At 38.2% G+C, this 21,635-nt stretch overlaps 1 long non-coding RNA gene and 1 other non-coding gene across 2 annotated transcripts; one reads left to right on the top strand and one right to left on the bottom strand.

The window, feature by feature from the left end:
• Positions 1–6,848: 6,848 nt before the first annotated feature.
• On the top strand, positions 6,849–8,925 carry LOC122067876. The gene is made up of 2 exons (XR_006136900.1): positions 6,849–6,902; positions 8,776–8,925. It is a non-coding gene; the product is annotated as an uncharacterized LOC122067876 (long non-coding RNA).
• A 2,727-nt stretch (positions 8,926–11,652) lies between these two features.
• Positions 11,653–11,758, bottom strand: LOC122067887. The gene has a single exon (XR_006136904.1). It is a non-coding gene; the product is annotated as a small nucleolar RNA R71 (small nucleolar RNA).
• Between the last annotated feature and the right edge of the window lie 9,877 nt (positions 11,759–21,635).

Below are 21,635 nucleotides of genomic sequence, written 5' to 3'. Positions count from 1 at the left end.
GTGAGTCATTTTCTAAACTTATAGAGAGATTCAAGGATCTACTCCAAGAATGCCCTCACCATAGCCTAGACCTATGGCATTTATGTCAAATAATTTATGAGGGTATTGATTACCCAACTAAACAAATGATAGAGTCTATGTGCCCTGAGGGATTCACATCCTTTACAGATGAAGGAAAGGCATGGGAATTCTTACTTGACTTAGCTGACAAAACCCGTGAGTGGGAATCAACCCAAGAGAATGAAAGAAACCATAGGAGGAAAAGGATATTTTGTGGATGGGATAATAGCCAAGGAAGCCCATTTGGATAGCCTAATCAAGAGGATTGAGGCTATTGTTCCTAGAGAGCCATCATCAGTCAATTTGGTTAAGATTTGTGCTTGGTGCCAGTCCCCTGGACATGTCATAGAAGAATGCCCCAACACCTATGGGGGCACTTCTAATGATAGTGTTAATACCTTATACCAGAATAATCCATATAGTAATACTTACAATTCAGGATGGAGAAATCACCCAAATTTCTCTTGGAATCAGGGCAACCAAGCAGGGCCTTCAAATTTCCATAATCAAGGTCAACCTGGACTCCAAAAGCCTCCCTTTGCACAACAATCTTTTTCTCAAAATACTTTTCCTAGGTCAAATGTAGGACCTTAGGTGAGTTTTCCTAGGGCCCCTCTCCTATCATCTTATCAGCAACCCCCTGGGTTTACCAACACTGGAGAGGTAAGTAGAATAAGTGACTTGGAAAAAAAAATGGCCCTCCTCATGACAAGCCATCAAAATCTTACGAGAGAACTCACTCAAGTTGTCTTAATTATGCGTGAGGGAGAAAGGAACTTTACCCAGTCAACCAGAGCCTAACCCTAGGCATCATCAGGCTGTTAGTTCACAAACATCAACTAATGCACCACTGAATATAGTACAAGGTCAGACCCAACAAGGGCTCTCTAACCAATGTAATGTTGTTTATGCCCTTAGAAGTGGTAGAGAGTACCAACAGAGTGTTTCTAAATCTTCCCCATCTATTATTCCTGTTAACTATTCTTCAGTTGAGGACACGAGTGTGCCTCTTGTTCCAGGTTCGTCTGATGAACCTAAAGATTTTTCTGAAACTAAAGATGATTTGGTTGAGGAAACCAAAAATGATTCTTCTGAACAGGGGCAAATCCCTAACAGTCCTTACGTTCATCCTATCCCATTTCCCTAATCGCTTGGTACACAAAAAGAAGACTGCTTCCATGGATAAAATTTTAGAAGTCTTCAAAAAGGTAGAAGTGAACATCCCTCTTTTGGATGCCATATCCCAGATCCCTGCCTATGCAAAGGTACTAAAATATTTGCGTACTCACAAACGTATCACTAATGTGCCCAAAAAGCCGTTCTTGGCAGGTAACATTAGTTCCATAATTACTCAGCCTATAGCAGCCAAGTATAAGGATCCAGGGAGCCCTACCATATCTTGTGTCATAGGCAACACCTATATTGAGCATGCCTTACTTGACCTTGGCGTAAGTGTGAATCTTTTATCTTACCATGTGTACAAGCAACTAGGATTAGGAGAATTGAAAGCCACTGGAACTACTCTTCAGTTGGCAGATAGGTCTGTTAAGATTCCTAAAGGGATGGTTGAGGATGTCTTACTAAAGGTGGGAGAATTTATTTTCCCTGTTGATTTCATTGTGTTAGATACTAAGCCCTTCTCAACCAAGGATGAGATCCCAATAATTCTAGGAAGACCATTCTTGGCTACCAGTAATGCATTAATCAATTGCCGGAATGGTTTCCTAAGATTATCTTTTGGTTACCAAACTGTTGAGTTTAACATGTTTAGGATTGGCAAGCAACCACATAAGGAAGAAGAGATCAATATGCTTGAGGATTTTCTAGATTTTTCTGATGATTTAGTTACCAACTTTGATATTGATTTCAATTCAGAATTCCAAGAGTGTATGGATGAGTTGGATGATGACAGTGAAAATTTCTTTTCTGAAGTCTTGAATCTTCACACACTTGTGGAGCCCTTAGGACCCCTTTCCAATTTCATTCCCAAACCTTCCATAGTTGAGCCCCCTAAGCTAGATCTTAAGGAGTTACCATCTAATTTGAGGTATGCTTTCCTAGGGCCTGACCAGACTCTTCTTGTAATAATTTCTTCAAATTTGACTTCTAGCCAGGAAGAGGAGCTACTTAAAGTGTTAAAAGACAATAAGGAAGCCCTAGGTTGGACCATGGCTGATATCAAAGGTATAAGCCCTTCCATTGTGCAACATCATATACATCTTATGGAGGATTCCAAACCATCCACGGAACCTGATGAGCACATTAATGTGTGAAATCTAGGGTAATAAAACATGCATTTTACATATTTAGAATGGAGCCACCTTGGGTTTTACTCTCTTTTTGCAAGTTTTATATTTTTAAGGCCTTAAGGACTATCAGGCGCTACATCTTCAATTTTACACGTAAAGAGGTCCTATTTCTTTTCATGGTTGCGAAGAGGACGAAATTCTGAGCAAGATGGACGTGTTCAATTAAAAGTACACATTCGTTTGGTCACCCGTACAAATAATTATTCTTTTCGGGCCAGAAAAAGAATAATGGATTAAAACTGAACTGAGATGCAGAACCAGCCCATTTGCAGTTGTCCCAGAGGTACAAGAAATATTTTAAATGCCAACAAGGATCGATGGACCACATCTTTAAGTGATTGAAGATTCGTTTTTGGTAACTACCTAGTGTAGTTGGTGAGCTATGGTGTGCAAAATTCCCTTGCTCACCAAGAGGTCTCAAGTTCGGATCTTATGATTGTTTTTTTTTAGAGAATTTTGTTGAAGATTTTCTGCTTTTCACTCACTTAAAGCACTACTGGCACGGAGGAGATTTCCACATCAAATTAGAAGCAAGCAAAATCGTGGAAGGGTTCCTGCGCAAGAAGAGAAGAAAAAAAAAGGAAAGAAAAAAAAAAGAGGATAAATAAAGATTGTCCAAATCTTCTCACTCCTCCACATCATCACCCACCAAAAGATTGTCCAAATCACATAAAGCAAGAAGAAAATCGTCCCTAGGAGAGAGAAAAAGAAGAAAAATAAATTAAAAAAAAAAAGGAAAGAAAATAAGCAAAAAAATTTTAGGAAATTTCTCAAAGTTTATTTCTCTCTCTTCTCTCCTCCATCTTAGCACTTTTGGTCTCAAAATATCTCACAATCAATTGTGGGTTTCTCTCTTTTAGGAAAGAAAAAATTGTTACCCTACCTCCCCATTCCCTATAAATACAACTCATGTAAGAGGAGGGGAGATAATTCATTCTTCTTCTAGTTTTTTTTTAGTTGCTCTCTCTCTCTCCCTCTCTCATCCTTTAGTTTTAGTTCTTCTCTATTTTTACTTTAATCACTTTTGTAATAGTTTTTTTATGTCAATTAATACAAGCACTCTTTTATTTTTATTCAGCCTTTTTATGTTTATGATTTATGCAATTGAGTTGTAATTTTTTAAGTTATAGATCTAGGCTTAGATCTAGGTGACAAGATCATGAGCCGTGGAGCAATTTTTTTTTTCAAGTTCAAGCATTGATTCAAGTAAGTAGGCTCCTTCAGTAGTCTTCTCTCCCCCCGCTCATTCCCTCTTCTGACTACCCTTTCTTTCTTAATTTAGGATTTTTATTTTCAGTCGTTATATTATAGCTATCCCTTTCCCCCAAGGTTCATGGCTAGTGTATGTGTTGGCTTTGCCCCTCCTAGCCATAGAACAACCAATTTATTGCTTTTATTTTAATTGTTTCCCTTTCCCTAAAGCCAAGTAGAGTAACCCTTGTAAGAGTGACTCTCTGGTCAAGTAGGGAAGCTCATATTATGATGCATCGCTCGGGCTAAGTAGAGAAACCTACTTGTAAGGCTCTCTTTAGCTTTATCCCCTTTCTTTTACTTTATTTTTATTTCAGCATTTTTTCCCATTATTTTTTTTTTAAAATTGCGTGGGTTGTTTATTTTCAGTTATTTATTTATTAAATTTTAATTGCGTGGCTTGCGTCTTTAAATTCTTAGATGACGAATGGTTAGGACGTTATTTTAGATACATATGTTTAGGACGGTAATTAGAATTAGATCACAACCATTAATCAGTTCACTTTCGCATTATTAAAAGAAATAAAAAAATAAAGTGGCTGCTCTCCCTGTGTTCGACCCGTAGCTACACTGATCCGTACGCTTGCGGTTACATTTTAAATCTCAAACATGCACCATAATTCAGCAGACCAGAAGTTGGCCAAGTACCAGAACAACCAAGGTTAGCAGTAGTGGTACCTCAGCAAGTGGGTTCACTTCAGTGTTATCGGTGTAACCAATTTGAGCATAAGGCTCGATCATGTCCCTAGAAGAAGCTGTGTTTTGTATGGAAATAGATTGGGCATATGACTCATATATGAACCCCTCAATATCAATAGCTCATCCACCGATTTAGATGCAATAAGGTATCATAATGCATAAAGGGGGCATGTATAATGACAACGGACTGAGCCAAGACTACGTTTGAAGTGATCATAGGTAAGTTGTAGGTATGGATAACATTTTCCTCTATATTACTGAATACATGATGCATCCCATTTATTTAACGCTCTAGTATGCATTATTGGAATGTGATGCATCACTTTGTTGTATCATTAATGCAAGCTGCTAAACTACATAAGTTAAAGAGTCTAGCACAAGTTGATGGATGGTATCTGACTAGTGAGGATACAAGTTACCATGTTCCATCCATATACTTGGACCTAACCCAATTGAGCAAATTAGAGATGGAGTGGCTATCTACCTGCAGAGTCTATGTGATGTGCAAACTGACTACCTAAGAAAGTAAGGTGAAGAGAGCTATAAAGGAAAGTGATATCAGCACCACATATGAAGAAGATGCTAGGTAAGAGTTACAAAGCATAACTAGACTGTGAAATTACTTAAACACGGAAGCTACACCACATGTGCAAATTTTGGAAAGAAGAATAGAATGTTGTCAATATTAGGAGATATTAATTCTAAGTGGCACTGAAGGAATGACATCATACAATGATTCTAGACACGACCCTTTGCTTCACTGACTATCCTTGATTCATGAAAAGGGGTTAGGATGAGTTCATTTGCAATTACTGTTGATCAAGAGTGGTATTCACGGTGACCTTAGCCATAACTACCAAAAAGGCAGATGAAGTAATACGGGTGTTCTCATTGTAAAGAAGTGAGAATGGTATTGGGTAGCTGGTACCTAAAATGTGCCACCTAATAGATCCAACATTGCTACTGGTTCAAGTGACAAGGTCAGTATAGAAAATATGAAATAGTAAGAATGATAAAAAAACCAAGTGAGTAGACCTGAGATCAAGTTGTATGAGTGATTAAAGGTAAAGAAAATTAAATCTATATGGTAAGAATGTGAGAAAACATTACGAACCATTGAGGATCTAGATTATATATCTGAGTATGTGAAGAAATCATTTAAAATTAAAATATGAGATCAGAAATTGCGAAGATTTAAATTTTAAATTAGAGCGAACTATGGATATTAAGGACATTGGTGGAATATTGGTAATATTTAGTATGTTTGGATGATGTGAGAGGTCAAGTATTGTAAATAGAGATATGGAAGTTTATATTATAAGAGAAATAAATAATAGACTAAGTATGTGTATATGTATGGTGAAGTGAAGTAGGAAGCCCCGATAAATTATGAAGCCACGTAAATGATGGAATATTATTTTGGGTATTTGATGGAATCTTTAAACTAAAGTAAGAGAAGGATATATTATAATATGGTTAATACTTTGGCTTGGAAGACATGATATGGAAATGGAATCCACAACACTGACTCTCATAGAGTGAAGAGAGTGAAATTGTGAATCAACTAATATAGAACCAGTGTGGAATTCTAGGACTTTGTATATCCTTACAGAGATCAAATCTAAGTACCCTGGTAAAGATACATGGGCGAGGTAGAAATAATATTTGTTTGTGTGAAGATATAATTGGAAAGTAAGGAGTAGAGTGGTATGTGGAATTAAGGACATGAATGGATAAGGGATCAGTATGGCCAAATGGGTGTGTGTTTCTGAAACCAACCAGTACTACCAAGACATGTGGCCATGCTAGTAAACACTAAGTAAAAATTTGATGATGCAACTTAGTGGATAAGAGTGGTAATAAAGTAAACGAGATTGCTCATTGATAACGAACAACCCTACAAATTTCGAGGATAAAATTTTTGCAAGGAAGGGGGAAATTGTAACACCAAAAATTACAAGCAAATAAGCTCAATGTCAGGTCCTAGCTGGCATAGGAGATAGGCTGCCTTGCTATAGTGGATTCATTTCTACAGCAGAAAGAGAGGGAAGTTGGCCATCCTCTAGTCAGAAAAAGGTGTACGGACAAAATATGAGTGGGACCAGTCCTACATTGGGTAGACTCACAAGCTCAAGAGGTAGGATAGCAAATGGGTTGAAAATGGGTATACTGGCGGGATACCCTGCTGCCAATCGGCCAGCTAGTTCGGCTGGTAGAATGTACAGAAATTTCGGATTTTTTTGTGGAGCCCACATCCCTACACCCCCTGAGCCTCGCACTTACCCAATGTGTAGAGGCCATAGTGCTAACCAAATCCAACCTAATAGGTCAGTATTTGGTGGGTCCATTAATGAGAAATTAATTTTAATTAGTTTTAAGGTTATATTTTTAAAATTCAGATTTAAGAAGTAATTTTTTAAGTATTTTAAGTAGTTCATCCAAATGGGCCCTAAGGACCGTTTGGATAAAAAAATAAGTTTCATCTTGTTCACCCCATTTTACTGTGTGATACAGTGGAACAGCAAAGCGGAAAGAAAGAAGAAGAAGAAGAAGAAGAAGACGAGGAGGACTGCCTTCTCATAGGTAAGTGTTGCTGCCCTTTTTTTTTGTGAAATCGGTTAGGTTAATAGCATTAGCATACTAAGATTAGGAAATTCAGTAAAATTAGGGACTGAATTCATACCCTATGGCATAATCCCTAATTTTAGAAAGGGTTCAGGGACTTTCATTGCTTGAAACTCATCCCTGGAACCCTAAAACAAAGGGCCTGTTCATGAGAAATTTATGCAAACAGGGACAGAATTGAGGTTGTATGTCATTAAAATTCTGCAGAAAAGTATATGCAGAATTTTAACTGAATTCAGATTTGGGGAATTGACATTAATTAGCTTAATTCATTCTCTATAACCCAATATTGGGTTGAATTGAGACTGAAACTGTACCGGGATTACTGTATTCCATTTAATTGAACTAAATTGAATGGAGAATTTTGGAGAAAATGGATCCAGCCACCCAAATTATGCCCAATTCTGAATTTTGTTTAGGGAATTGGGTAGTGTACGGTTATGTAATTTTAACTACTGTAATTGGTTGTGTTAGGGGCTGTAAATTGACCTTAGAGGTCATATAAGACCTTCCCCATTGGCCATGAGCAGCCCAAGCCAGAAAAAATGGCAGAACGGTATATGGAAGTGCAAAAATTTCTATAGAATCTTTCCCATCAGTTGGGCAAGAGGCCGGCTGGTTGTCTCCCACTGGTTGGGTATTTTTAAGCCCAATCAGCCCCTGTTTTGGTTGAATGGTACCCTACCCCTTGTGGGTTACGTTCCCTACCTATTTACCCAAATTAGCCCTATGAGTAGGGGTAACTCGGGGGTATTTCCGAGGTTTTAAATGAGATTGGGATATGGGCTGTCAAGAGTTGTTTTGGGTTTAGTAGTGAACCTATAATGAGTCAATTCAGATGTAGATAAGTGTTATAAATATTTAATAAATGACACACACTTAGTTAAGAACCTAAACAATCGGGCGAGGATACGAAGTCGATTGCGAGGATCTCCTCATACTTGTGATTTGGGTAACAAGGTGAGTGAGTGTTTGATTTCTTTTACGGAGTGTTTTTTTTATATTTTTCTTTATGCATGTTCATGTGTATTGTGGTTGAATTCCATTTTTTTATGTATTTTTATACAACAAATTACATATATATTGCACATGTGGCATGGTTGTACCGATATTATTATGTGATCGAGGTTTTGTGGATGCGTAGTTATAGATGAGTGGTAATGATTGTAACATCGATGGTCTAAGGCACGGTATGGCCGAGGTGTGTTTCCGGCACCATGGGCTCAGAAGTCAGTATTACAGTGATAGCCACCGATGTATGATTGATTACTATAGATGCATGTAGAATGCATATAGTTAGGATTCATATACCCTGGTGCTACACCCCTTGCCAATAGTGGTTAGGTACTGGCTAATCCCAAAGGACAATATGTTATTGAGAGTACGATATACTATACTACTCAGAGGCAGATATAGCACGGGTGACTGATTGTGTAGGTTTCTGGGACCGTGGCTGTCCACAGCATGGGTGACTGAGGTATAGGATTCCAAGACCATGGCTGACTATTTGGAGTTACCTTTGGAGGTTTGCAGGGCAGCTGATTGTGTAGGATTTTGGGACCTGCAAACTTTCGCTTAACAAGCTTGTATCCCTGGAGCCCATTGTATGGGGAAGGGATGCCACCTCGTTGCATAGCACCTATACCAGATGATGGACCTAGTAATGGAAATAGGATAATAAAATAAATGGATTCATAGGCATCATATGTCTGTGTGAAACCTGCATTGCATCTTTTGTTGTGTGTGCTTGCATGCACACCCCTCACTGGGCTTGTGAAGCTCACCCCCCATTGATTAGTATTTTTAGATGGTAGAACCGGTGCTGTGGCAGGATTGGACTTTGGCAACGGTTGTGAGATTCGTCTCTACGAGACACCAGGAGGCTGATGGACAACACCTCAGTTATTTCAGTTAATACTTTTGATGTAAATGTTGATGAAATATGTAAGATGTAAATATTACACTTATGGGTTGTTACAAATGAATCTTGTGTAATGTAGCTTATCATTTTAGTACATCACCAGCAATATATGTATGATTTTATTAGCGTACTCTAATTTTAGATAGTGATCTTGACGGCATTTGTGCAATTAAGGTACTGCATCTGTGATCCTGGGTATAGTAGGTGATGATCACATTTATGTGTGAAATCTAGGTTAGTAAAATATGCATTTTACATATTTAGAATGGAGCTACTTTGGGTTTTACTCTCTTTTTTTAGATTTTATATTTTCAAGGCCTTAAGGACTATCGGGCACTATATCTCCAATTTTACACATAAAGAGGTCTTGTTTCTTTTCATGTTTGCGAAGAGGATAAAATTTTGAGCAAGATGGACATGTTCAATTAAAAGTACGCATCTGTTTGATCACCTATACAAGTGATTATTCTTTTCAGGCTAAAAAAAGAGTAATGGACCAAAACTGAACTGAGATGCAGAACCAACCCATTTGCAGTTGTCCCAAGTGTACAAGAGATATTCTAAATGCGAACAAAGATCGATGAACCACCCCCTTGAGTAATTGAAAATTCATTTTTGGTAACAACAACTACCTAGCATAGTTGGTGAGTTGTGGAGTGCAAAATCCCTTGCTCACCAGGAGGTCTTAAGTTCGAACCTTTTGGTCGTTATTTGTTGGATTTGTTTTTGAAGAGAGAGAGAGAGAGAAAGAGAGAGAGAGAAAGAAGGAAATAAGAGAAAGAAATAGGAAGTAAATAGAAAAAATATAGGAAAATCATGGGCTACACTCTCTCTCCTCCACCTCACAATTGTGGGCCCCCAAAACCCAAATCGTTGGTCTCTCTCCCTATTTCTCTATAAAAAAAAAAAGTTTAAGGGGAGAGGATGGCTGATTATTATTTTTTGTGCTCTCTTTTTCTCTTTTCTTAGGCGTAATTCTATTTTTAGGGTTTTATCTCTTTCTCTAGTTCTCTTCTCTAGTTTTAGTCTCTTTTTAGTTCTTCTTACTTTTTTGTTAAACACTTTTGTAATGGAGTTTTAATTAATGAATGCAAATTTTCTTTAATGTTTATGGTTTATGGTATTGTAATTTTAATTCTCTAGTTCAAGGTTTAGATCTAGATGACAAGATCCAAGCTTTGAAGTATCTCTGTTCAAGTTCAAGTTTCTCTTTTAGATTTGTTTTCTCTAGTACTAGCAATTTCAGATTTGGTTCATTCTAGATTTGGTTTTAGCACTGGCAGTATTTCAAATCTTAATCAAGCTTTCAAGTTCAAGTATTGAAGTTCAGGTAGGTAAGTTTCTCATAACTGTTCTCTTCCCCCTCTCATTCCCTCTCATGACTACCCTTTCCTTCTTAACTTAGGTTTTTAATTTCAGTCTTTACTTTATTGCTTTCCCTTTTCCCCAAGGTTCATGGCTAGATTGTGCATTGGCTTTACCCCTCTCTAGCTATGGAACCATCCTTTTATTTTGATTATTTATATTGCATCTCTTCCCCTAAAGCCAAGTAGAAAAGCCTTGTAAGAGGGAAGCTCATATTATTTATGGTGCATCCCTTGGGCTAAGTAGAGATACCTACTTGTGTGCCTCTTTCTAGCTTTATTTACTTTTTATTTTATTTATTTACTTTTCAATAATTTTACTTTAAGTTATTATTTTTTTTTTTTTTTTTCATGATTTGAGTATTTAAATTCCTAGATGATGAATGGTTAGGGTTAGATGTGAATGGTTAGGTTATTCAATTTTTATTGCAATTTCAATTCTAATTTCCCTGGATGTGTTGGTTAGGACGCTTTTAGATGCATTTGTGTTAGGACAGTATTTAGAAATAGATCACCATAATCAATCATTATACTTTTGCATTACGAAAAGAAGCTAAAAATAAAGTGGCTACTCTCCTTATGTTCGACCCGGTAGCTACACTGATCCGTACGCTTACAGTTACTTTTAAAATTCAAACAAGTTTTTGGTGCCATTGCCGGAGAGACAGTTCCATGTTATCTTTTGCTTGCTTTTGGTAAATCGGAGTGCTTTATTTCCTTTTTGTTTTATCATTTATTGAATTCCTGAGAAGAACAACTTGCAATAGTAGTTGTATTGATGGAGGTCGCCAAGCCTCATAGTATGAGAAAGACAGATTCCGCCCTGTAGCAGTACCTTAGGAATTGAGCAACCCTGGATCCCTGCCTGTAAGCTCCCAAAAAGCCAAAAAAAAAAGTTTTTCTTTCCATTCTTTTGTTCTTGTCAGACTCTAGTTGTGGGTAGTTTTCTGTTGTATGAGTGAGTTGCGTACGTAATACTAAGAATCGGTTAGAAAGAAGAGATCCAACAAGTAGTGATCCTATACCAATTCTCTTATCAATAGCTTTCAATATGGGAGACCAACAACAAAATCCTCCACTTAAATCTTTGAAAGATAGGTTCTAACCTGCTAGAGCAGCCCAACCTTCCTGTATAGTTCTACCACAAGCCCAGGGCAATAATTTTGAGCTCAAAATTATTGCCCCACTTCCATAGGCTGCCCTCTAAGGATGCATGCCAATTCCGTAGGGAATTGAAGAGGTATGCATTCTAATTAAAGTCCAACAGCTTTTTGATGATGATGTTAAGCTTAGGTTCATCACTTTTGCATTAAAAGTCCAAGCTAAGAAGTGGTTGTATGGGTTACCCACAAATTCCATAACCACATGGGAGAAATTCATAGTTATCTTCCTTAAGAAGTTTTTCCCAACTCACAAGACCAATAAGCTTAGAAGTGATATCATTTAGTTTAGGCAAAAGCCTAGTGAGCTCTTTCCAAACTTATGGAGAGATTCAAGGATATACTTTAAGAATGCCCTCATCATGGCCTAGACTTATGCAATTTATGTTAAATAATTTATGAGGGTATTGATTACCCAACTAAACAAATGATAGAGTCTATGTGCCCTATGGGGATTTACATCCTTTACAGATGAAGGAAAGGTATGGGAATTCTTACTTGACTTAGCTGACAAAACCCGTGAGTGGGAATATGCCCAAAAAAGTGAAAAAACCATAGGAGGAAAAGGATATTTTGTGGATGGGTTATTAGCCAAGGAAGATCACTTAGATAGCCTTATCAAAAGGATTGAGGGTATTTTTATCAGAGAGCCATCATCAATCATTATGGTTAAGATGTGCAATTGGTGCCAGTCCCCTGGACATGTTATGGAAGAATGCCCCAACACCTCTGGGGACATTTCCAATGAAAGTGTTATGCCTTATATCATAATAATCCATATAATAACACTTACAATCCAGGGTGGAGAAATCACCCAAATTTCTCCTGGAACCAGGGCAACCAAGCAGGGTCTTCCAATTTCCACAATCAAAGTCAACCTAGACCCTGAAGGCCTCCCTTTGAGAACAATCTTTTGCCCCAAATGCTTTTCCCAGGCCAAATGTAGGATCTCAGGCTAGTCTTCCTAAGCCACCTCTCCTATCATCTCATCAGCAACCCCCTGGATTTACCAACACTAGAGAGGCAAGTAGGGTAAGTGATTTGGAAAAGAATATGGTCCTCCTCATGACAAGCTATCAAAATATTATGAGAGAACTCACCCAAGTTGTCTTAATTTTGCGTGAGAGGGAGAAGGAAACTTTGCACAGTCAACCAGAGCCTAACCCTAGGCATCATCAGCCAGTTAGTTCAGTAGTACCTCCGAATGTAGTACAAGGTCAGACCCAACAAGGGCCCTCCAACCAATGTAATGTTGTTTATGCCCTTAGGAGTGGTAAAGAGTACTAACAGAGTGTTCCTACATCATCTCCATCTATTACTCCTATTAACTCTCCTTCTGTTGAGGACACAAGTGTGCCTCTTGTTCCAGGTTCGTCAGATGAACCTAAAGATTCTTCTGAAACTAAAGATGATTTGGTTGAGGAAACCAAACATGATTCTTTTAAAAAATGACAAATCCCTAAAAGTCTTTATGTTCCTCCTGTCCCCTTTCCTAATCGGTTGATAAACAAAAAGAAGATTGCTTCCATGGATAAAATTTTATAAGTCTTTAAGAAGGTAGAAGTGAACATTCCTCTTTTGGATGCCATATCCCACATCCCCACCTATACGAAGGTCCTAAAAGATTTGTGTACTCACAAATGTATCACTAGTGTGCCCAAAAAGGCATTCTTAGCAGCTAATATTAGTTCTAAAATTACTCAACCTATAGCCGCCAAGTATGAGAATCCAAGAAGCCCTACCATAGCTTGTGTCATAGACAACACCTACATTGAGCATGCCTTACTTGACCTTGGTGCAAGTGTAAATCTTTTGGCTTACCATGTGTATAAGAAACTACAATTAGGAGAATTGAAAGCCACTGGAACTACTCTTCAGTTGGCAGATAGGTTTGTTAAGATCATAAAGGGATGGTTGAGGATGTCTTACTTAGGTGGGGGAATTTATTTTCCCAATTGATTTCATTATATTAGATACCAAGCCCTTCTCAACCAAGGATGAGATCCCAATAATTCTAGGAAGACCATTCCTGGCTACCAGTAATGCATTAATCAATTACCAAAATGGTTTTCTAAGGTTATCTTTTGGCAACCAAACTGTTGAGTTTAACATGTTAAGGATAGGCAAGCAACCACATATGGAAGAAGAGATCAATATGCTTGAGGATTTTTTGGATTTTCTGATGATTTAATTACCAACTTTGATATTGATTTTGATTCAGAATTCTAAGAGTGTATGAATGAGTTGGATGATGATAGTAAAAAATTCTTTTCTAAAGTCTTGAGTCTTCACACACTTGTAGAGCGCTTAGACCCCTTTCAAATTTCATTCCCAAACCTTCCATAGTTGAGCCCCCTAAGCTAGATCTTAAGGAGTTGCCATCTAATTTAAGATATGCTTTCCTAGGGCCTGACCAAACTCTTCCAGTAATAATTTCTTTAGATTTGACTTCTAGCCAGGAAGAGGAATTGCTTAAAGTGTTAAAAGACAATAAGAAAGCCCTAGGTGGGACCATAACTGACATCAAGGGTATAAGCCCCTCTATTGTGCAACATCATTTACATCTTATAGAGGATTCCAAATCATCTATGGAACCCCAAAGAAGAGCTAACCCAATGATGATGAAAGCCATTAAGAAAGAGATCCTAAAGTGCTTGGATCATGAAATAATTTATCCTATTTCTGGTAGCCAATGGTTAAGCCTAGTTCATGTAGTACCCAAGAAGTCTGGTGTTACTGTAGTTCCTAATGCCAATAACGAACTGATTCCAATCCATGTCCAATTAGGGTGGAGAGTTTGCATAGACTACAGGAAACTTAATGTGCCAACCTGGAAGGATCACTTCCCATTGCCATTCATTGACCAGATGTTAGAGAGGTTAGCTGGACATGAATATTATTGTTTTCTTGATGGATATTTCAGCTATAACCAGATCCCAATTGCTTTGGAGGAACAACATAAGACCACTTTTACATGCCCATATGGAACATTTGCTTATAGGTGTATGCCCTTTGGGCTTTGCAATGCCCTTGCTATGTTCCAACGATACATGATGAGCATCTTTTCTGACATGATCAAAAAATTCTTAAAAGTATTTATGGATGACTTTTCAATTCATGGGAATTCCTATTCTAAGTGTCTTCACTATCTTTCCCTAGTTTTGAAAAGGTACATATCTAAGAATTTAGTTTTGAATTGGAAAAAATACCATTTTATGGTTAAATCTGGTATTGTTTTAGGCCATGTAGTATCCAATGAGGGAATTAAGATAGATAGAGCCAAAGTGGATTTAATTGATAATTTATCGACTCCCCAATCTGTTAAGGATGTTCAGTCTTTTCTAGGCCATGCTAGCTTCTATAGAAGGTTCATGAAGGACTTTAGTAAGTTAGCCGGCCCTCTCACTGCACTACTTGCCAAAGATCAAACTTTTGAGTTTTCTAAAGAGTGCCTAGAATCCTTTAAGCAACTTAAGAAGGAGTTGACCAATGGACCCATTGTTCAACCATTTATTTGGACTGAACCTTTTGAACTAATGTGTGATGCTTCAGATTTTACCATAGGGGCAGTTTTGGGTCAAAGGATTAATAAGTTGTTCATTGTCATTTACTATGCTAGTAGGACCCTATATGATGGACAACTCAACTATACAACCACTGAAAAAGAATTTTTAGTTGTTGTGTTTGCGCTAAAAAAGTTTCGGTCTTACTTAGTTGGGTCACATGTGATGGTGTACACTGATCATTTCGCTCTTAGATACCTAGTTCAGAAGAAGGATGCCAAAGCCCGTCTCATTAGGTGGGTTTTACTTTTGTAAGAGTTTAATTTGAAGATTAAGGATAAGAAAGGCGTTGAAAAACTTGTTGCATACCATTTATCTCGGCTTCCTAATTCCTTGACTATTGATTCTCCAGTCAATGAGAACTTTCTAGATGAACAGTTACTTGCAGTGTCCTGTGAGCCATGGTTTGCTAACATTGTCAACTTCTTAGTTTCAGGTGTGACTCTGGATCACAGGTCCACCCAAGATAGGTATCAATTCCTTTCCCAAGTTAAGCATTTCTTTTGGGATGACCCTTATCTTTTTAAAGTTTGTCCTGACCAAATTATCAAACATTGTGTGCCTGATCATGAGCAATACTTAATTTTATCTTTTTTCCATGATCATGCATGTGGTGGACACTTTGGACCTAACAAGACTGCCATAAAGGTTCTCCAATGCGGATTTTATTAGCCCACTCTTTTTAAAGATACTTTTGATTTTTATAAGGCTTGTCCCACCTACCAGTCTTTTGGTCGTATCAATATGAGGAACATGATACCCCTTAACCCTATTTTGGTAGTTGAGATCTTTGATGTTTGGACATCAATTTCATGGGACCATTCCCGAATTCCTTTGAGAATTTGTACATACTTTTATCCGTTGATTATGCTTCTAAATGGATAGAAGTCATACCTTGTGAATCCAATGACCACAAAGTGGTGGTCCAGTTTCTCAAAGAGAACATTTTTTCTCCCTTTTGGTGCACCATATGCAACAATTAGTGATAGGGGTACTCATTTTTGTAATCGGCCTTTTGAGGCCTTAATGAAAAAGTATGGGATCAGCCATAAGTTATCTACCCTTTATCACCCCCAAACTAGTGGCCGAGTGGAGGTGTCTAATAGGCAGATCAAACAAATCTTAGAGAAAGTTGTTAATCCCAACCGTAAGGATTGGTCCCTTAGGCTCAATGATGTCTTGTGGGCCCATTAGACTACATTCAAGATCAACCTTGGTCAGTATCCCTACCATCTGGTGTATGGGAAAGCATGTCACTTACCAGTTGAATTGGAGAATAAGGCCTTTTGGGCCATCAAGAAGCTCAATTTTGATTTGTCTAATGCAGAAATTCATCATAGGCTCCAACTATCTGAGTTGGAGGAACTTAGGAATGATGCCTATGAAAGTTTTAGGATTTACAAGGAAAAGACCAAAACTCTCCATGATAAGCACATTCTGTGTAAATCTTTTGCAATTGGTGATAATGTTACACCCGTGCCCTGATCCGGTCTAATTTGAACTGTTGTGATAGGTCTCAGGCCAGAGATCGAGAGTACAACTGGGTTTTGGCTTGCGGCTACCCATTTTCAAAGAGAAAGTGATGACCCCACATGTTCGTACATTGTGTGCCAGTCCAACTAGAGGGAATTTGTACCTTTTGATCCCAGACAGTAAGTGACCTGACTCCCCACACATGAATCTCCACATGTACCAACATTACTAGAAGACTATGAGCACAGTCGAGGGCTACTACCCATGTGAGGCCTTCTGGTAGTAAGCATTCAAAACAGTCTGTTGTCTTGACCACCAGAAAGAAGCCACCTAGTTAGACCAAACAGGGTGCTATTAGGGTTTTGATGAGTATGGGTCCTGCCACTCTCATCGTGAACAGCCCCAGATGATCCCAAATCATCCTCCACACCTTCCTTATGATGGGCAATTTACGGACCTAAGTACTTGGGTCCTCATGCTCCAGAAATTGGATTAACCCAATCAGACCAAATAGAGTTCAACCAAACAAGCCCTAAGGCCCAACTTAACTCATAAGTTAGAAATGAGGATTCATTTCCTCATTTCACACTTCTGCTCAACGTAGGACAGGAGAGAAAGAGGAGGGGAAGGAAGAAGAAGAAGAGGAAGAAGAGGGGGAAGGGCTTACCTTGGTGCTTGCTACCACCTAGTTACCGGAATCTCTGCCGGAGGTAAGTACGATCTCTTTTACTACTCTCTGTCTCTCTCTTTATTTTGACCTAGGTTAAGCTAGGTTTGGATGGAATCTTTGTGCACAAACTATGTTGAGCTTGGGGAATGCATGTTTCATGTCCCCAGTGCCATTACCGAGCTCAAACCGAGTTCAATGATCTCCAGCAACATGATTGGCCAAATGACTAATTAGGATCAACGTATCTCCCAAAGGACTCTATGGAATCAGGATTTTATTAGCTTAGAATGATGTTAGGAACATCCACTATAAACTCTATAGAATAAATCCCAACGATCGGGCCTAAGCTGAAAAGCCCCAAATCACATGGGCAGTTTTGTACTACCATCGATAATACTGAGTCTGCTTTCGGTGGGCTATTTTCAGTGAACCCTTGAGCCTTAGGAGCTCTCTGCCACCTCCACCAGAAATGATACTGATATTTTCGGTGGGAAGTGTCTGTTTCTGATGGGTGTTTCCGGTGACATTACTGTCACTGATAGACCTTGTCTATACCCTTTGGGGGTGACCCATGTGGGCCCCACCCAATGTTTTTGACACTTATTGATGTGCGGTTGCCTTTGTGTCTAGGACAGTGACACGCACATGCCCCAAAGTTAGAATTGAGTTGATCAACCGGTGGCCATACTTAAACCCTAACACACACGAGCATAAACAAGGTGAGGGATGGTTGCTTTATTTTTTGAGATTGTTTTATTATTATAAAATTTTTCACATGTGTAGGATTATACATGATTATTAATTGCTCAAATGATGATGGTGTGCTATCACATTTACATTTTTATTGAATTAATATGAACTATTGTAGAGATGTATGGTAGGATCCGGTGTGGCCGAGGTGGTACTGGTACCGTGATCATCGTGTGTTTGTTATATGTATGAGACAGAATCTGGTGTCGCCGAGTAGGTACCGGTGCCATGATTATCGTATTTATGTTGTATTCATGCATTGATTATATGCATTAGAGTTAGTTGTGGTCGTGGATAACACTTTGTGGCCGATGTGTTACTGGTATCACATGCTCCAAGACTATATTTGGAAATGGATACTCTTCATGGTCGACGATTGGTACCGGTGTTACGTAATCCATACTTAACTATTATATGCTTGCTAGATTAGGTAGACGGTCATGGGTTACACTTTATAACTAATGTATTACCGATATAATGTACCCAGGACTGTATTTGGAGATGGATTGCACTTTATAGCCAATGTGTTACCAGTATCGTGTAATTCATACTAATTGTATCATTATGAAGGCATGTAGCATATATATGGTTAGGTATCACTCCTTATGCTACGAAGCCTTACCAACAGGGGTTAAGGTGTTAGATAACCCATTGTGATATGTTCGATGTGCCTTTCCGGAATGACACACTCGCAAAACAATATGATTGTTGCCGGAGGCGGGAACTTGTCAGGTGTGGTCGATGATTGGTACCAGTGCCGTAACATCCAGGAGGGGTTATCAGGGATTTACTGGGTGACCCATGGACGCATACGGAGACCGATAGACTTCTATTCATAGTTAGGGTTTGTATCCTTGCGTAATCGATGGCAGTTCTGAGACGAGGGATATAGCCTAATGTGCCATAGTAGCATTTACCAGACTTAGTTGTATTGTTAGGTGGATAATATAATAAATGAATTGCATCACGAGTATCATGGACTATATGTTTAATTTATGTTATCATGCATCATAAATTATTACTGCAATTGTTTTGCTTGGATGTGCTTGAACCCTCCCCCTCACTGAGCGAGTTAGAAAGCTCACCCCATGTATACACCATTTTTAGCTGATGATGTAAGTACAATCGTGCCTATGGCTAGTGACTCTCTTTCCTCCAGACTCAAGTATGAAGTGAGCGACTAGTGGATGCCAAAATCGGAGGAGCATAGCCAGGACTGTGCTTGTGATTTCTATGCATACATGACACCGTGAAGTGTTCGACGTATTTTTGTTATTTTGATACGAACTTGTGGATGGTACAAGTTTGAACTTATTATTTATAAGTCATGGATGATTGTAATAGAATAACTAAATTATTGATATTATATTATCATTAGACATTTCTCCATTTTATTGATGATTCCGTTATTATACTCTGATTCCCGTGCTTTTGGTTGGTTTGTGATGTGAGATTATGAAATGTTAAGGTACTACAATTAGAGATCCTAGTAGGTTTGTAAGATAGGTACGTGTCTTATTCACACCACCGGTATAGCTAATGGTAAGTTGGGTCTACTGGACATGTGGTGTGACAGATAAGGTCTTATTATACAACTCTCGATTGCATCTTTTTCCTAATAAACTCCTTATGGGATGGCCCATTCATTGTCCACAATGTATATCGCCATGGGGCTGTGGAGATTCTGAATCTAGGAACAAGGGTAATTTCGAAGGTTAATGGTTAGTGTTTAAAATCATTCATCGAGTTTCTTACTGCTGCTAGTGAAGAGGTCATGGATCTCCATGAACCTTTTTACACAGATGATTGACTTTAACCCAGGTATGACCCCTTTGCATTGTCTTTGCTTTTAATTCTTTTCATGCATTGAGGACATTGCATGACTTAAGTGTAGGGGAAGAAATTATTTTTTTTTTCTTTGCTTTTTTTCTTTTGTTTTTGAGCTGGCTAAGGATGAAATCCTACTTTGGCTTTTGGTTAATGATCATACCATTCGGTTGCTTGATATATGAATGTAAGAATTTTTTATTAAGATACCCATCTTAAACACATAAAAACCCTATTGAAAAAAAAGAAACAAGTCTGTGTCTTGAAATGGGACTCTCTTTTGAAAAATAAAAAACCCTTGTTTTACAGTGTTGGACCATATGTAAGTCTGTGGGTTCTCTATACTCTTGATTTGGAGTCGAGACCTTATTTTTAATTTTACATGTATTGACAAATACACAATTTTAAATAAAGTGTGGAAAGTGGCATAAATGAAAAGTAAGAGTTGATTTTCTTAGAACTAGACAGGGCATTGTGCCTCAGGAAGAGTGGTGTCTTGATTGAAATTCTTAGGGAGGAAACTTCTGAAAGAACTCTAGTATCACTGTCTATGTGGGCATATGTAAAAAAGCGAAGCTACATAGTAACTTGGGTGTCTAGTGTTTGCTCCACCATGTCATTCAGGCCAACAGTAGTGGAGTAGGATGGAGTTATTATGAAAAAAAAAAAAACCACACAGCAGGAAAGTATGTGTAAATGTCATCAATACCTTGGTAACATGTTTAGTAAAAAAACACTCCAACACCTTAGTCCTGGGTTCCCTATTACTTCACAAGTGGTCTTGCCTGAAGATAAGGATGTTTTGAAAGAGACAATATGAGTTCCAAATTAAAGAAATATGCTTGTGCCTGAAATTAATATAGGGTAATAAAAATTCAAGCGTGGGGGTCCCTAGATCAAGTGTAAGAGAAATTATCTTTGCTCTGGATCGGTATGGCCCTTATCTTTAGCCAAGTTTGGGATTTTCTTTTTTTTCTGAATTTTGGGTGTATATTCACTGCAAACACCCATAAGACGCAACTCGTCCACTAGGAGTTTAAAGGCTTGTTGCACATGCTACAACCGTGATTCCTAAGAACGTGAGTTAGGTTTTTTGTTTTTATTCTTTTTCTTTTTGTTTTGCTCGAGGACTAGGAAAGTCTAAGTGTGGGGAAATTTTGATGAGCACATTTATGTGTGAAATCTAGGGTAGTAAAACATGCATTTTACATATTTAGAATGGAGCTACCTTGGGTTTTACTCTCTTTTTGTAGGTTTTATATTTTCAAGACCTTAAGGACTATAGGGTGTATATCTCTAATTTTACACATAAAGAGGTCATGTTTCTTTTTATGATTACGAAGAGGATGAAATTCTAAGCAATATGGATGTGTTCAATTAAAAAGTGCACATCCGTTTGGTCACATGTACAAGTGATTATTCTTTTCGAGTCAGAAAAAGAATAATGGATCAAAACTAAATCGAGATGCAGAACCAACCCGTTTGCCGTTATTCCAAGTGTACAAGGAATATTCCAAATGCCAACAATGATCGATGGACCACCCCTTTGAGTAATTGAAGATTCATTTTCGATAACAACAACTACCTAGCGTAGTTGGTGAGTTGTGGTGTGCAAAATCCCTTGCTCACCAGGAGGTCTTAAGTTCGAAGCTCTTGGTTGTTATTTTTTGGATTTTTTTTGGAAGATTTTCTCTCTCCTACTCATCACAATGGATTCAAGCAAGGAATAAAGGTCAGCCAAGGTGGTTTCTTGCACAAGAAGAGAGAGAGAAAAGGAAAGAAAAAAAAGAGAGAAATCCTATCCAAATCGTGTCTCTCTCCTCCACATCATCAACAAAGATGTTCAAATCTTCAAGCAAGTAGAGAAAATCGTCCAAGGGTTGTGCACAAGTTTAAAGAGAGAGAGAGAGAGAGAGAGAGAGAGAGAGAGAGAGAAAGAAGGAAATAAGAGAGAAAAAAAATA

Source organism: Macadamia integrifolia, unplaced genomic scaffold, assembly GCF_013358625.1.
Source record: "Macadamia integrifolia cultivar HAES 741 unplaced genomic scaffold, SCU_Mint_v3 scaffold319, whole genome shotgun sequence".
Taxonomy (NCBI): domain Eukaryota; kingdom Viridiplantae; phylum Streptophyta; class Magnoliopsida; order Proteales; family Proteaceae; genus Macadamia; species Macadamia integrifolia.
This window is presented reverse-complemented; position numbering and strand designations above follow the sequence as displayed.